This window comes from Eriocheir sinensis, chromosome 65 (assembly GCF_024679095.1).
Source record: "Eriocheir sinensis breed Jianghai 21 chromosome 65, ASM2467909v1, whole genome shotgun sequence".
Classification (NCBI taxonomy): Eukaryota; Metazoa; Arthropoda; class Malacostraca; order Decapoda; family Varunidae; genus Eriocheir; species Eriocheir sinensis.
Window position 1 is genome coordinate 7,097,319 of NC_066573.1, and position 17,112 is coordinate 7,114,430.

Here is a 17,112-nt window from a genome sequence, read left to right on the forward strand (position 1 = left end):
CACCATCACCACCACCACCACCATCACCACAACCAACATCACCACCATCACCACCATCACCACAACCAACATCACCAAGAAAACGAGCCTATTCTTTCTTCATTTTTTTCTTCATCTTTTTCTTTTCTTCTTCTTTCTTCCATTTGTCTTTTTCGTATTATTATTATTATTATTATTATTATTATTATTATTATTATTTATCATCTTTATTTTTCTGACTTCAAATGCTTTAATTATTTTCCTCTTTATCTTTTTATTTTCCTATTTTCTTTCTTTTTATTGTGTCGTTTCCATGAACTTACTGAGGTGCGCCGTGTGTGTGTGTGTGTGTGTGTGTGTGTGTGTGTGTGTGTGTGTGTGTGTGTGTGTGTTTCTCATTACATCCCCTCCCTTTCGTGGTATATGTAGGCGTATGTGTGTTTGTGTGTGTGTTTCTATCTGACGTCACTGTTTGTATTGATATTTTCCTAGTGACTGACCCACCCCTGTCTCCGGTACAAATATATCCCTGTCACAATTCACTCCTCCCTAACTGCTCCATTAAGACCCATCACACCTTCACAATACTCTAGATCAACTCGCTAGACCCTTGAGTGTCCTTGAGTGTCGTGGTATTCATTCGTTAATTCATCCATTCATTTCGTGTGTGTGTACCTTTCATATTTTTCATCTCGTCTCCACCTTGCAACAGGGCGCTGGAGGGGATTGGTGAGGAGAGGCGGGAAGAGGAGAGAAAGGAATGGGAACAGGATAGATTAGAGGGGTAGAAGAAGGAGGAGGAGTAGGAGGAGGAGGAGGAGGACCATAACTACCCCTCCCACTCCTCTCCATCCACTCCTATTTCTCCTTCCACTCAAAAGGGAAGAGGGAGGGAGTGAAGCAATTTTGATGGGAGTCAGAAGAGGAAGTGAAGGAGGCGGAGGAGGTGGAGAAAGAGAACTGTCTGTATCTCTCTTGCTCCGCCTGATAGACACTCCTCGCCTCTCTAGCTGATGTGAGAGCTCTTTATGCACCTTATAATTCTCTTCAGGAAACATGACACCCAAGGCAATACAGGCATTCATAAGGGAGGAGTCTGGCGGTGACGTCATGCGTTATCCCACGTCATCACCTCGTTCTAAACAGGAAATTCGTTTAAAATGCTGTATAAAGGTCCATGTGAATTCTTATCATTTGCACCCCAGGACAGGACACAAGGCCAGGCATTAGGCGGTGTTATCATTGGTCATGCTTTGTCATTTCCACACTAAGCAGGAAATTCGTTTAAAAGTGCTAAGTCCCAGTGAAGACTTATTAGCATTTCAGCACCAGGCATTAATACGTAGTCAGGCGGTGAGGTCATAGGTTACCCCTTGTCATCACCGGATTCTAAACAGGAAATTCTTATTAGAGTGCAAGATAAGATTCATACGTGTGAGTGGCGGTGGGGTCATGCGCTATCCTTCCCTCGTCATCTCCCTTCACTTATTTAATCATCTGCATCATCGCGTCCTCGTTCTCCTTCTCTCATCGCATGCAAAGATATAAACTCATTTTCTCATTCTCTGCGTCTCAGGTGTTTGGGGACCCCTGAACAGGCTGCTTATAGAGCCGACTCCACAGTCCAACACAGTGTCTTCGTAACAGCCCGAACCAAACTACAGAATCCCATACAATCCAAAACGGTGAGGTCTACGATGCCACACTAAATACACAAGACTTTTCCTGTATAGTTTCATCAAATTGGTGGACTTAAATATAAACACCAGACACTATACAAGGAAATTTCGAAGGCTCTGGGATTGGTTTGGGAGCTTACTAACCGATCATGGGGAACTGTGAAAGTGGCCCTAAGTGGTTAGTCTTTTCTAATGATAACAAAAGGAAATTCATATATGTGTGCAATGTATAAGTCCCAGTGAACTCCTAACATTAATACCAACACAGAACTCCAGGCCAGACAGACATTCCCATTACGAGTCTGGCAACACTGCTTTTTCTTGTTGTTGTTGTTGTTGTCTAGTTCGTTATAAACAGGAAATTCCTTACTCGAGACTTGTTATTTAAAACGAGTATAGCAATGCATAGTTTGTGGTATTCACTTTTCCACTTCAGACGGCAAACAGTTTCCGCCTTTGTTGATGTGGAATGTGTGTGTGTGTGTGTGTGTGTGTGTGGCTTTATTCAGCACAGCGACGCGCCCTGGAAACTCAACCCCACACAAACTCAACCCCCCACACACTCCACCCCCCACAGATAAACTCAACCCCACCACTAACTCGACCCCCCCAAACTCAAGTATCACATTCTTAAACATATCTGCGCCCAAGCACACACATTTGACAAGGCTTTCCTAGGAGTCATGTGTATATCCTTGGGTAGTTTCATGTCCCTGCCTTACCGCACACCTGTCACGGGGTAGAGGAAGTGATATCCGTGTGTCCGTGCGTGGGGGAGCCTTGGCAGCACGGTGGAGACATGTATCAAACCAGTCATTATTCCGCACACTCAAGGGAAGTCGTGACTCTGCACACTTTTCTATATTTACGGCAAAGGAAGCAACTCAAGGGCAAAAGGGAAAAGATCATGATGCACATTGCTTAGCTCGTATGTCGGAATTATAAGACACTTTTGCTTCTCTGATCAGCTATTTCTAAAGGTCAAAGAGAAGATCAGTCGGGTTCTAATGAGTGTTTCTTTAGGCTCATGGTACAGAAGAAGGGTCAGAGTACCATGAGGGTCATATAACTACTCTTGGAAATGCCCAAATAGGTGAACTTGGGTGACGAGATGTTTGGTAATACGGGCCTCCCTTTACGGTCCCTTGGAAAACAATCTACCGCCAGAGGATGTGGGTTGAGGGTCTTCCGAGATAACAGGACGCATATCTACACGGGCCTCCGCTAAGCTCTCTACAACGCAGCACCCGTGACGCAGGTGTTCCGAGCGTTAATCAGGCGGGGGATGAAAGAGCTAGGCCGGAGGTGTTAGGCGAGTATATGGTAGGCTGGCGCGCGCTCATACAGGGAGAGGGGAAGGGAAGGGAAGGAAGGGGGGAAGAGAAGGGAAGGGAAGGAAGGAGGGAAGGGAAGGGAAGGCCGTCTCAATGCCGCCATCTCTCCCTCCCTTCCTTCCCTCTCCTCTCCCGTCTCCTCTCCTTTCCCCTCCTCCCCTTCCCCTCCCTCCTCTCCTTCCCTCTCCTCTCCCCTCCTCTCCTTCCCTCTCCCGTCTCCTCTCCTTTCCCCTCCTTTCCTTCCCTCTCCTTTCCCCTCCTCTTCTCCTCTCCTCTCCCTCCTCTCCTTCCCCTTCCCTTCCTTTCTCATCTCCCCGCCCCTCTCTTCCTCTCCTCTTGGCTCGCTGCCCCGTAATGAACTGGTATGTAGGGCATGATCGCCAAGGGAAAGACTCACGGTCCTATACTTTGCGGCGCCTCGGTTCGCCCGCCTGAAAAGCCTCGTAGAAGTTCCCGGGGTTTTCATGGGCTGTGTTGTGAGGCTGGTGATGGCTGTAGCCGACTTATGGATCGCTAACGGAAGAATCAGACATGTAAACCCGTTGAATCGTCTCTATGGCCTTGGGAAACAGTAATGTGGGGCCGAGAGGTTATAAGAGTATGGATCAAGTCTGTCGGGGTTTTCAGACTCTTCCAAATCTCACGTCACCCTATTTCCCAGGTTGCCATGAGTGCTTTTCTTCACGTTCATGGTATACAGAGGTCTCGTCAAACTACCACCGGGGTCATCAAACTACTCCCACGGACATGCCCACAACTCCTATACGAAAGCCTTGTCAAATATGTGTGAGCTTGGCCTAAACGGACCAAAGATGACATGACTGGAACAAGTATTTGATAACATTGTGTCTTTTGATATATGGTTCAATGAAAAGAAGAAGAAGAAGAAGAAGAAGAAGAAGAAGAAGAAGAAGAAGAAGAAGAAGGCGTCGGTGGGTGCGTGCAAAGCCATCCCGGAGAAAGTTATATTGTATGAGCCTTGTCTGTCTGTCTGTCTGTATGTATGTATGTATGTATGTGTCTGTCTGTCTGTCTGTCTGTCTGTCTGTCTGTCACTTGAGTACTACCTTGCGTCTTGTGTGTCAATGAGGTATGTAGTAGTGTATCTCTCTCTCTCTCTCTCTCTCTCTCTCTCTCTCTCTCTCTCTCTCTCTCTCTCTCTCTCTCTCTCTCTCTCTCTCTCTCTCTCTCTCTCTCTCTCTCCTTCCTGACTCTCTCCCTCGGCAGCCTGATCTTCATTTCTTCCTCCTCCTCCTCCTCCTCCTCTTCTGTATACCACCACTAATGCAGATCATGCCAAAAGTTTCATCTCTCTCTCTCTCTCTCTCTCTCTCTCTCTCTCTCTCTCTCTCTCTCTCTCTCTCTCTCTCTCTCTCTCTCTCTCATTCTCTCTTCCCTCTCTCTTTCTCTCCCTTCACTCACTCGCTCACTCTTTCCTCCTCTCTTTTATCTTCGTTTTTTCTTTCATTCTCTTCTTTTCGTCTCTTTTCCTCATTCATTTGTATTCACTGACCTCTCCTTGTTTCTATCGTCCTTCACTTCACTCACTCATAAACACTCAGGGCGGTATTTCAAGACGTTCGCTTCTCACATCAGCTATTTCTAAAGGTCAAAGAGGGGGTCAGTCGGGTTCTAATGAGTGTTTCTTTAGGTTCATGGTACAGAGGAAGGGTCACACTACCGCCAGGGTCATAAAACTACTACTCGAAATGCCCACAACTCCTACGAAAGCCTTGTCAAATATGTGTTCTTGGGCAGGCAGAGGAATGTCACAACAACTCCTACAGCCTTAATAGTTCTTGGGCGGCAGAAATGTCTTATGATACGACACTCACAACCTCGAACTTATACCACACTTACATTCATAAATTCACGCACTTACTCATTCACGGACTCTTTGTTTTCTCTCGTTCTCTCCCTGACCACTTTTCCTCTTTCCCTCCCTCTCTCCCTCTCTCCCTCCTTCCCTCTCCCTTCCCCCATCCCTCTTCCTCACCACTTTCCTTTGCAAGCACAGGGAAGGAGAGAGAGAGAGAGAGAGAGAGAGAGAGAGAGAGAGAGAGAGGACGGCATTGCATCTCCCTGACTGAGCCACTTTCAAAGACTGGTTCCGCCCCCCTGTGACGTCCGTTCTTGGCTCATAGCGTCCCTGCCAAGTTTCGTGTGTGTGTGTGTGTGTGTGTGTGTGTGTGTGTGTGTGTGTGTGTTCAGAGGCTACTACTAATGGCATCCAAGTTACGGAGTTGCGCGGTGATGTAATCTTGCCTACCACACTTTCCACGCGATATCGTATGCGGGCCGCGCTGGGTTGCCTCACAGATTCCAAAAGTAAACTAGTCCCAGAATAGTAACTGGACCTGATAAGGGTAGGCGGTGGCTGAGTGGTTAGCGTGCGGGCCCTGCATTCATCACGCCATGGACAACGTCGGTTCGAATCCCCACGCTACCACCTGGGATTTTTCAGTCACCGCCGAGTGGCCTAAGACTACTCACATGCTGTCCTGAAGACCACCCATCAACCCGGACTCTAGAAGAAACCGTCCAAGTGAATCAATAATGAGTTCCGGGGGACAGCATGAGCCAAGCATACCTGGCGCCGCTATAAAAATTGCCTGCCGACCACCAGCTAGGCCCCTGAAGAAAGCCTACCGGCGCTATCGGCTGAAATGTAAAAAGAAAAAAAACGTGCCTAAAGAGAGAGAGAGAGAGAGAGAGAGAGGTACTGGATTAATAATGTGTCTTAGAATATAAAAAAAAGACTCATTACCGCTAGAAAATTCCAGTGTGTGTGTGTGTCTGTGTGTGGGTATCAAATATAGTTGCACTTAAGAACCTAAGAAGCTTATGCCTAATGAAAGAAAGAAAGGTACCGTGCAGATTCAGAAAGTAGATTAGTCCCAGAATTGTAACTGAACTTGATAAACGTATGCCTAGAGAGAGAGAGAGAGAGAGAGAGAGAGAGAGAGAGGTACCAGGTTAAGATAGCAAATATAGAAGAAACTAAGAACCTAAGAAGCATATCAAAGAGAAAAGCACCAGAAAGTATAAGAAACATTGGAATTAAAATGCATAGCGATAAAGTATGAAAGTAAAGAATGAAGTAAAGTTCAAGTAAAGACATACTAACAAAATGAAGGGTAGAAAGGGCGGCATCCTAACACCGCGGTGGACCTCAAGGGGCAGAAGACAGTTAGTATAAGAACATAAGAACATGGGGAGGCTGCAAGAGGCTTAATGGAGAAGGGAAGTTGATGAAGCGAAAACCCTCGGTATGCTAGACTCCTCCGCCCAGCGTTACCATATTATCGTACTCAAAACATCACATTCATCAGTTCCAGGGCCCCAAACTTTCGTACCCACATAGATAACGCGATTCTAGTTGAAGTTATCGTTAAAAGCGTTACTTGGTGGTGTTTGTTTCCTAGAGCTGTGAGTCAAAAGCCGAAAAATACAATGTGCGTTACCATATTATCGTACTCAAAACATACCATTCATCAGTTTCAGGGCCCAAAACTTTCGTAGTCACACAGATAACGCGATTCTTGTTGAAGTTATCGTTGAAAGCGTTACTTGGTGTTTGTTTGCTAGAGCTGTGAGTCAAAAGCCGAAAAATACAATGTGCGTTACCATATTATCGTACTCAGAACATACCATTCATCAGTTCCAGGGCCCAAAACTTTCGTAGGCACACAGATAACGCGATTCTAGTTGAAGTTATCGTTAAAAGCGTTACTTGGTGTTTGTTTCCAAGAGCTGTGAGTCAAAAGCCGAAAAATACAATGTGCTGAGTGGATGAGTACGATAATTTGGAAACGCTGCCTCCCCCTCCTTCATCACCCATTTCCTGAGGCCGAAGAGGAGAGTAATCTGGTTTTAATGAGTGTATTTTCACGCTCATGGCACAGAAGAATGGTTAAGCTGTCGCCAGGGTCATGCAGCTACCCCTGGAAATGCCCCAGATCCACACGAAAGCCTTGATGAATGTCTTTGCGGGTTGAATTTTTATTTATTTATTATTTTTTTTTTACCACAACAAAGGAGACAGCTCAAGGGCACACTTAAAAGGAAACAATAATATAAAAAAAAGCCCACTACTCGCTGCTCCCCAAAAAAGAATCAAAATTTAATGTATAGAATTTGATGTATAGAATTTAATGTATAGAATGTCCCGTAGATTTTTACCCATTGCAGTGATGACGTGTAGATGGGACCGTGGTAACACACACACACAACACACACACACACACACACGAGATGCATTCTAAAAAGCGTGAAGTATGTAAACCACTTGCTACACACACACACACACACACACACACACACACTCTCTCTCTCTCTCTCTCTCTCTCTCTCTCTCTCTCTCTCTCTCTCTCTCTCTCTCTCTCTCTCTCTCTCTCTCTCTCTCTCTCAGTATTAACAGGAAAAAACAAAAAATATAATTAATTTTACTCGCCTTTTTATTTTTATTTACTCGAGTCACAACAACAACAACAACAACAACAACAACAACAACAACAACAACAACAACGATAACCTACACAATACTCACAATAGGTTTTTTTTTTTGTTCTGTCTATATGTTCGTTCGTTCGTTTGTTTGTTTGCTTATCTGTCCAACAACACTTGAGCCGAACAGATGATGGCTGACACACACACACACACACACACACACACACACACACACACACACACACACACACACACACACAGATGTAGATAGATAGATAGAGGTAAAGGTAGGGACCTGCACGCTACTACTATTAGAGCTGCGCGCGTTGCCTCGGTGCTCATCTCCGTCACAAGATAGACAGATAGATAGAATGACAGATAGATAGATAGATAGATAGATAGTAAGCTCAGTGACGGAGTGGCCCGGACGGAGGTGGTCTAGAAATAGGTGGGGCAGATAACATGCCAACCCTGCCCCCCCCCCACCCCTCCTCCCTTTCCCCCCTCCCCTCCTCTTTCCCCCTCCCCCCTTTCCCCTCCTTCCTCCTTCCCCCCACCTTTCCTTCCTCCCCCCTCCTCTTTCCCCCTCCTCCCCTATCCCCTCCTTCCTCCTTCCCCCCACCTTTCCTTCCTCCCCCTTCTCTTTCCCCCTCCCCCCTCTACCCTCCTTCCTCCTTCCCCCCTTTCCTTCCTCCCCCTCCTCTTTCCCCCTCCCCCCATTTCCCCTCCTTCCTCCTTCCCCCCTTTCCTTCCTCCCCTCCTCTTTCCCCTCCCCCTTTCCCTCCTTCCTCCTTCCCCCACCTTTCTTCCTCCCCTCCTCTTTCCCCCTTCCCCCTATCCCTCCTTCCTCCTTCCCCCCTTTCCTTCCCCCCCCTCCTCTTTCCCCCTCCCCCCATTTCCCCTCCGTCCTCCGTCCCCCCTTTCCTTCCTCCCCCTTCCTCTTTCCCCCTCCTCCCCTTTCCCCTCCTTCCTCCTTCCCCCCACCTTTCCTTCCTCCCCCCTCCTCTTTCCCCCTCCTCCCCTATCCCCTCCTTCCTCCTTCCCCACACCTTTCCTTCCTCCCCCTTCTCTTTCCCCCTCCCCCCTCTACCCTCCTTCCTCCTTTCCCCCTTTCCTCCCTCCCCTCCTCTTTCCCCTCCCCCATTTCCCCTCCTTCCTTTCCCCTCTCTCCCTCCTCCCCCCATCCCCCCACCGTCAAGGGCAAGGCAACCGCGTAACAACAAGGTGGTAAGGAAAAAAAAAAGTGCTCAGTAAAAATAGTTCAAGTAGTTAAAATAAAATAAAATAATTAAAAAAAGTCGGTAATAAAACAGACGAGTTAAAAAAATAAAGGAAAAAAATAAACTTGTATTTGCACGATTTTTTTTTTTTTTTTTTTTTTTTTATTGGTTGGTTAAGTGTGTGTGTGTGTGTGTGTGTGTGTGTGTGTGTGTGTGTGTGTGTGTGTGTGTGTGTGTGTGTGTGTGTGTAATTTTCTAATGTGTTTCAAGTTTGCTGTCTAGGTGATGAAGGAGACGGGGAGAGAGTGCTGTTGTTGACTAAGTACACACACACACACACACACACACACACACACACACACACACACACACACACACACACACTTGTCACGCCGTTCACATAAAACGATCAATTTTTTTAATTTTTTTTTTGCCGTGTGTGTGTGTGTGTGTGTGTGTGTGTGTGTGTGTGGGTGTGTGTGTGTGTGTGTGTTGTCGCATCCTTGACATGACAACACACACACACACACACACACACATATACACACACACATACACACATACATACATACATACAGAGACAGACTATTGACCCGTAGTACCAGCAACACAACGAGGAGCAAAACACGCAATACTTATGAATTATAGAACACAGCGAAGGAGCAACACTCAAAGACAAACTCCCCTGACACACAACCCTTCCTTCCTTCCTTCCTTCCTTTCTTTCTTTCTTTCTTTCTTCCTTCCGTTCGCCCGTCCGTCCGTCCTTCCTTCTTGCCCTCTTTCCTTTCTTTCTTCCTTCCTCCCTCCCTTCCTTGCATCCCTTCCTTCCTTCCTTCACCCCGCAGACAGCATGGAGCCACACGTGACCGCAGCTCCTGCCCCTCCCCCCTCACGTGTCCCGTAGCCAAGATAACTGCATAAAACCCCGCTTGATATAGATAAAAGGCTTAAGCACTCGTGGTAAGAAAGCGGGGTGCAGGAAGCGGCTATCATCCACACAGCCGGAGCCACCCACACCAACAGACACAGACAGACACACAGACAGACAGACAGCAAAAGATAAAAATGATATGTCAGCAAATAACACAAACACACACATACACTATACCACTTATCTTCATTTCCTCTCTCTCTCTCTCTCTCTCTCTCTCTCTCTCTCTCTCTCTCTCTCTCTCTCTCTCTCTCTCTCTCTCTCTCTCTCTCTCTCTCTCTCTCTCTCTCTCTCTCTCTCTCTCTCTCTCTCTCTCTCCCCCCCCCCGGTCGTTCGTGTGTGTGTGTGTGTGTGTGTGTGTGTGTGTGTGTGTGTGTGTGTGTGTGTGTGTGTGTGTGTGTGTGTGTAAACAGGATAAGCTCATACCAAACACCATTATGACCTTTTTTTTTAGTGTGTGTGTGTGTGTGTGTGTGTGTGTGTGTGTTTTCTTTACTTATATTTAAGCTCTAAACTCTTTTGCCCTTCATTCATTCATTCATTCATTCGATTACTTGCTCACTTCTCTCCTCTTCGCTTCTTTCCTTCCTCCCTTCATTCTCATTCATTCACTCCTCCCTTCTTGTTTCATTCATCCTTCACTCACTCACTCATAGACACTCACAACATCCAACTCATCATACTCACACTCGCATTCATTAATTCACGCACTCACTCATTCACTAACACATTCTTCACTCTCTCTTCCTTATTTTAACAAACTCCTATTTTAGATCACCTGCTATTTCCGTCTCTTCGTAAATCTGTGTAACTTTTTTTATATATATTCAGCTAAGTGGTATAAGTTTTATTTATTTTGTTTTCCTTATATTAAACACTAAACTCTTTCGTTATTCCACGTGTACAGCATTTTAAATCAATTGCTATGTTCGTTTCTTCGTAAATCTGTGTAACTCTTTTTTATATATATATTCAGCTAACCCCATTCACCATTTCCCTCTCCTTCGTAAATCTGGTAAGTCATGTTTAATATATATTTTGCTGCCTTCGTGAACGCTTTGACAATGATACAATCTTTCGCTATTCCACATTAAACCCCATTCACCATTTCCCTCCTTCGTAAATCTGGTAAGTCGTGTTTAATATATATTTTGCTGCCTTCGTGAACGCTGTAGCTTAGACGGTTCCATCATTTCCGCGTCCGTCCCCAACTTTACCTTCACGTTTGTTTCCATCTCTCGCTCTCTGCTTCACGCGTACACCATCGCCAACCACCTCCTTCGATCGGCCGTGCAAACCAGCGTGACACCCAACCCATTAGACCCGCCCCAACCCCTCCCCTCCTGGCTCTCTCACACCCATCACCTCACCACCACCACCACCACCACCACCACTACCACCATCGATACTGCTACTACTACTACCAGCAACTTCTCCTTCATATCCTTTGTCTTATCTCCTCCTCCTCCTCCTCCTCCTCCTCCTCTTAAAATTTCTCCCTTCTCATCCTCCCCTTTCACCCTTCACTCACTCTACTTTCCTCACCCTTTTCTCCCTTCATTCCTCTTCTTGTTAGTCACCCTCCCTTAGTCACCCTGTTTGTCACCCTCCCTATCTCCCTTGAACACCCTATTTATTACACTTTTTCGTCTTAAGTTCGTCTCTTCTTCACCCTTTTCACCCGACTTTTTTTCTTGCTTGTCACCCTAATTCACCTTATTCCCATCTGAGACACCCTGAAACATAAACTCACCCTTCCCAAACACCCTTTAATAATAAGTGCATGCTTTTCCACCATTCTCACCCTTCTTGTTCTTGCTAGTCACCCTATGTCACCCTATCTCCCCTAGAGCACCCTGTCTGCCATGTTTTGTTTTTGTTTTTAGTCACCCTTCCCGTACTCCTCTCACCCTTGACTGCATGCTGTTTTCACCCTTCTCACCCTTCTTGTTCTTGCTTGTCACCCTATATTCACCCTCTCCCATTCAAGAACACCCTATCCAGTATATTCTTCACACACACCCTTCCTAAACACATCTCACCCTTCCTGTTCTTCCTAGTCACCCCACAGTCACCCTATCCATTATTTTTCTTCACGATCACCCTTTCACCCTTTCCCAATAACTGCTTGCTTCTTTATCCACCGTTCTCACCCTTCCTGTTTTTCCCAGTCACCCTACAGTCACCCTATCCCAAAACCCTTTCCCAATAACAGCTTGCTCTTTCCACCGTTCTCACCCTTCCTGTTCTTGCCATAGTCACCTTACAGTCACCCTATCACACTATCCTTCCCCTCCCTCCCTTACCCTTCCCGCCCTCAGCAATATTACATAACTATTTTTCTCTCCTCTTCAGTCTCATCTCTTCCTCCTCCTCCTCCTCCCCTTTTCTCTTCCAGTTGGTCGTCTTTATCAGCGTCCGTCACCCATGTCACCTCCATAAATCTTTTCACACAGATCTTCCCTTATTTTGCCGTTTCCTGCGTCCATCTGTCCTCTGGTGGTGGGGAAGGGGGACAAGTCTATCATCAGACACTTATTTGAACGTATCGCCGGTCTCCTATCAGCTATTTCATGAAGGTCACTTAGGGGTCAGTCGGGTTCTAATGAGTGTTTCGTTCACCTTATGTTCTACGTTCGTACAGAGGAAGTGTAACAGACAAACTACCCTTACCAGGGTCATAAAACTACCCCGGAAATGCCCACAACTTCTCCTCCTTGTCAAATATGTCCGTTCTTGGGCAAATGTTTTGTAATGCGACCCTTTTTTCCTTCGTGGTGGGGAAGGAGGACAAGTCTATCATCAGCTTATAGTTATGAGCTGTCGGTATTTTCATTCCTTATATTTAACGTATCGCTGGTCAAATATAACGACAATTTCAGCCTTACCCAGGGCATAAAATGATAGGAAAACGCTATTAAACACACCATTTCCTCCTCGTTGTCAGCCGTATCCGTCCTTCCTCCTATCTGGTTTTCGTTCACCTTAAGTTCTATCACTCGTAATATCTGGGGCAAGTGTAACAGACAAACTTACAGCCTTACCCCGGGGCATAAAATGATAGGAAAACGCTATTAAACACACCATTTCCTCCTCGTTGTCAGCTGTTTCCGTCCTTCCTCCTATCTGGTTTTCGTTCACCTTAAGTTCTATCACTCGTAATATCTGGGGCAAGTGTAACAGACAAACTTACACCCTTACCCCGGGGCATAAAGTGATATTAAAACGCTCTCTAACACACTCCATTTACACTCCTCGTTGTCAGCCGTATCCGTCCTTCTTCCTCGCTGGTTTTCGTTCACAATTTCAGTTCTATCACTAGTAAGGCATACCCGATAATTTTTTATTTTTTTTTTTGGGGGGGAACTGAGCCATCATATTACACTTCCTCTCTCTCTCTCTCTCTCTCTCTCTCTCTCTCTCTCTCTCTCTCTCTCTCTCTCTCTCTCTCTCTCTCTCTCTCTCTCTCTCTCTCTCTCTCTCTCTCTCTCTCTCTCTCTCTCTCTCTCTCTCTCTCTCTCTCTCTCTCTCTCTCTCTCTCTCTCTCTCTCTCTCTCTCTCTCTCTCTCTCTCTCTCTCTCTCTCTCTCTCTCTCTCTCTCTCTCTCTCTCTCTCTCTCTCTCTCTCTCTCTCTCTCTCTCTCTCTCTCTCTCTCTCTCTCTCTCTCTCTCTCTCTCTCTCTCTCTCTCTCTCTCTCTCTCTCTCTCTCTCTCTCTCTCTCTCTCTCTCTCTCTCTCTCTCTCTCTCTCTCTCTCTCTCTCTCTCTCTCTCTCTCTCTCTCTCTCTCTCTCTCTCTCTCTCTCTCTCTCTCTCTCTCTCTCTCTCTCTCTCTCTCTCTCTCTCTCTCTCTCTCTCTCTCTCTCTCTCTCTCTCTCTCTCTCTCTCTCTCTCTCTCTCTCTCTCTCTCTCTCTCTCTCTCTCTCTCTCTCTCTCTCAGCTTCATCATTCGTAAGAGGTTCCTGATATTTTTTTCTTCGTGGGAGGAGCTGAACCATTATATACTTGCCTCCTCCTCCTCCTCCTCCTCCTCCTCCTCCTCCTCCTCTGTACCGCGAGAGAGAGAGAGAGGAGAGGAGGAGAAGAGATAACAGGCTGATAGAGGCATTCCTCCCCTCCCTACCCCTCCTTCCTTGCAAGCAAGTATATTGACATGATAAAAGGTTAAAGGAGGAGGTTATGAATGGGGGGGAAGGAAGAGGGGGGGTAGGGGCGAGATAAGGAGGAGATTAGGATGGGATAGTAACAGCATCACTCACTCAGTCACTCACACTCACTCACTCAATGAATCACTCACTCACTCACTCACTCAGTCACTCACTCACACTCACTCACTCAATCACTCACTCAATCAATCACTCACTCACTCACTCACTCCTCACCCTTCCTCCTCACCTCCTCACCTCCTTTCCCTCTCCAAAAAATTATACTAAAAAAAAAAGCTAGATATACCAGTCCCCCGTTTTTCCCTTCACCATTCCCTCTCCCCAATCCTACCCTTCCCATTCCTTCCTCCCCATTCCCTCCTTCCCCCATTCCTTCCTTCCCCCATTTCTTCCTTCTCCCATTCCCTCCTGCCCCCCCTCCCCCTTCTCCCTCCCCCCCTTCCCCCCATCCCCGGGAAATACAAGCATACATATCAAGGTTTGGAGTGTGTGCGTCAGCAAGATAACACACACACACACACACACACACACACACACATACACACACACACAGTCATGTCAAGTGTGTTGTGTGCGGTGCCATGCTATCACGCACACACGCACACACTCACTCACTCACTCACGCCCCCTAGTCAGTGTCTTGAAGGAAGCGCGTGCGCGTGTAGGTTCGTTTGTGTGTGCGTGTGTAATTCACCACGGCCTGATCACGTGTTGGACGCCCGCAGGTACCCTCCCGACGTGACCAAGTGCTCATTATCGTCGATCTCTGGGTACTGCCAGGACCTCACACCCACCACACACCCCATCCCCCTTGCTCAAGTGGGGACAGTAACCACTCCTAGTCAACGGAAAGAATCCGGCCTGAGCGGGCTCGAACGCCGCCTGTTTGGCCGTGAAGCCTTGCATAGCGGCGCTCTAACCGATTGAGCCACCAGGTAGCTCAATCGGTAGCTCTGTCTGTGTGTGGGTGCGAGTGTTTTTTTTTTTTATATTTCTTTTGCTGTGCTGTTATGTTCTTGAGGAAAGGGAGTGGTTCAACGTGTGTGTGTGTGTGTGTGTGTGTGTGTGTGTGTGTGTGTGTGTGTGTGTGTGTGTTACTCTTAAAACTCTCAATAATTATGGGTTATGCTTTGATGTTTTTTATGTTGTCGAACTGGTATATATGTGTGTGTGTGTGTGTGTGTGTGTGTGTGTGTGTGTGTATTAGAGAGAGAGAGAGAGAGAGAGAGAGAGAGAGAGAGAGAGAGAGAGAGAGAGAGAGAGAGAGAGAGAGAGAGAGAGAGACTACCGTACTACACACACACACACACACACACACACACGGAAAGCCCAGACGGACGGACGGACGGACGGGGTTTTCATCGTCCTATACCACCGGTTCGTCGCGTGGCCAGACCTGACTTCTTCCTATCTTGTGCAAGCGGGGGAAGCCTCGATGTGGAATTCTCCTATAGTGTAATTTTTGAACGATTTGCTTTGTTTATTTTCTATGTCAAGCTCTGGAGATCGACAGCTACCTGGATATCACTGTTTTTAGGAGGCTCAATTCAAGCTGGGAAAGCCTCACGGTAGAATTCTCCTTTAATAGTGGAATTTTTGAACGATTTGCTTTACTTATTTTCTATGTCAAGGCTCACTGTAGAATTCTCCTTTAATAGTGGAATTTTTGAACGATTTGCTTTACTTATTTTCTATGTCAAGTTTTGGAGATCAACTTTTTTTTACATACACATATTTGACAAAGCTTTCGTAGAAGTTTGGGGCACCTCCATGGGTAGTTTTATAACCCGGGTGGTAGTCTGACCCTTCCTCTGTACCATGGACCTAAACAAACACGTATTACAACCAGACTGATCTATACTTTATGGCATTTGGTTATAGGCTTTCGTAGTAGTTCGGGGCACTTCCGTGGGTATATAGTTTTATGACCCGGGTGGTAATCTGACCCTTCCTCTGTATACCATGAACCTAAACAAACACGTATTACAACCAGACTGATCTACTTTATGGCATTTGGTTATAGGCTTTCGTAGTAGTTCGGGGCACTTCCGTGGGTATATAGTTTTATGACCCGGGTGGTAATCTGACCCTTCCTCTGTATACCATGAACCTAAACAAACACGTCTTACAACCAGACTGATTTATACTTTATGGCATTTGGTTATAAGCTTTCGTAGTAGTTCGGGGCACTTCCGTGGGTATATAGTTTTATGACCCGGGTGGTAGTCTGACCCTTCCTCTGTATACCATGAACCTAAACAAACACGTCTTACAACCAGACTGATCTACTTTATGGCATTTGGTTATAGTTGATTGAGAGGCGGAAGCGCTTGAAAATACCTACCCGGGCTTTCACTCTGTCCTGTAACATGTGTCAAGGGAATTGCCGAGGGAGAGCTTGAGTAATAGGGGCGGATGTGACCTACGAGAGAGAGGGAAGGGAGGGGCAGGCTTAGGTTTTGGACACTGGTGGATGTTTCTTAGTGAGCTTGAGAGTGCGTGGCGTGAAGGTGCGTCTCGTCCTCACCTGGCCACGTTAATTAATTTAGTGCAGCAAGGTGTGTTAGGTTGCGCTCTCTCTCTCTCTCTCTCTCTCTCTCTCTCTCTCTCTCTCTCTCTCTCTCTCTCTCTCTCTCTCTCTCTCTCTCTCTCTCTCTCTCTCTCTCTTGTCTTGTTTGTGAATACCCTGTCTGGTGATTTCAATTCTTTCTTCCTCTTTCGTTCATTTCCTTCATCTTTTCATTGTTTTTTTTCCATTTTCTTTAATTATTGTTTTTTTTCTCATTTTGCTTCGTTTTTTTTTCTCCCTACTTTCGATCTTTCCTTCCTTCTTTTTTATCTCCATTTTCTTCCTTCCATCTTTCCTTTCTATATTCGTCACCCTCCTTTCTTTTTTTCTTTCCTTCTTTCCTTTTTTACTTTCCTTTCTCCCTTGCTTCCTATCTCCCGTTTTCTCTCATTCTTGTTTTCTGTTCATTCATCCCTCTCTCCGTGTGTGTGTGTGTGTGTGTGTGTGTGTGTGTGTGTGTGTGTGTGTACCTAGTTGTGAAATACAGGAAAATAGCCGTACTAGCCTCGTGTTGTCCCGTCTCCATAACGCTTAATATCCAGTTTGGCTTTAAATTCATGAATCGTTTTTGCACACACAGCCTCCTCGTCAAGTCCGTTCCATGTTGTTATGCTTCTGTATGGAAAACTGTATTTCTTGACGCCTCTCCTACAGTCGCTCCTACAGTGTATGTGTGTGTGTGTGTGTGTGTGTGTGTGTGTGTGTGTGTGTGTGTGTGTGTGTGTGTGTGTAGCCTGACAGCCACACACCCCATCCCGCAGTGTTAAACGGCAGTTTTTTTTTTT

General features: G+C 46.3%; 2 protein-coding genes across 30 annotated transcripts in view; one reads left to right on the forward strand and one right to left on the reverse strand.

The window, feature by feature from the left end:
• The window catches only part of LOC126987563 (beta-1,4-mannosyltransferase egh-like), a 187,961-nt gene that overhangs the window by 158,379 nt on the left and 12,470 nt on the right, over window positions 1-17,112 (forward strand). The window contains exon 1 of one of the 22 annotated variants that reach the window (XM_050844664.1): window positions 14,463-14,483. The exons of 19 other annotated variants lie outside the window; for them this stretch is intronic. The gene's annotated coding sequence lies outside the window, so the exon portion shown is untranslated. Of the gene's footprint in view, window positions 1-14,462; window positions 14,484-14,619; window positions 14,694-16,226; window positions 16,317-17,112 lie in introns of those variants that run through there. 2 more of the 22 variants (XM_050844665.1, XM_050844659.1) reach the window with 2 other exon arrangements.
• The window catches only part of LOC126987562 (protein arginine N-methyltransferase 5-like), a 107,861-nt gene that overhangs the window by 62,100 nt on the left and 28,649 nt on the right, over window positions 1-17,112 (reverse strand). The gene's annotated exons all lie outside the window — the stretch shown is intronic.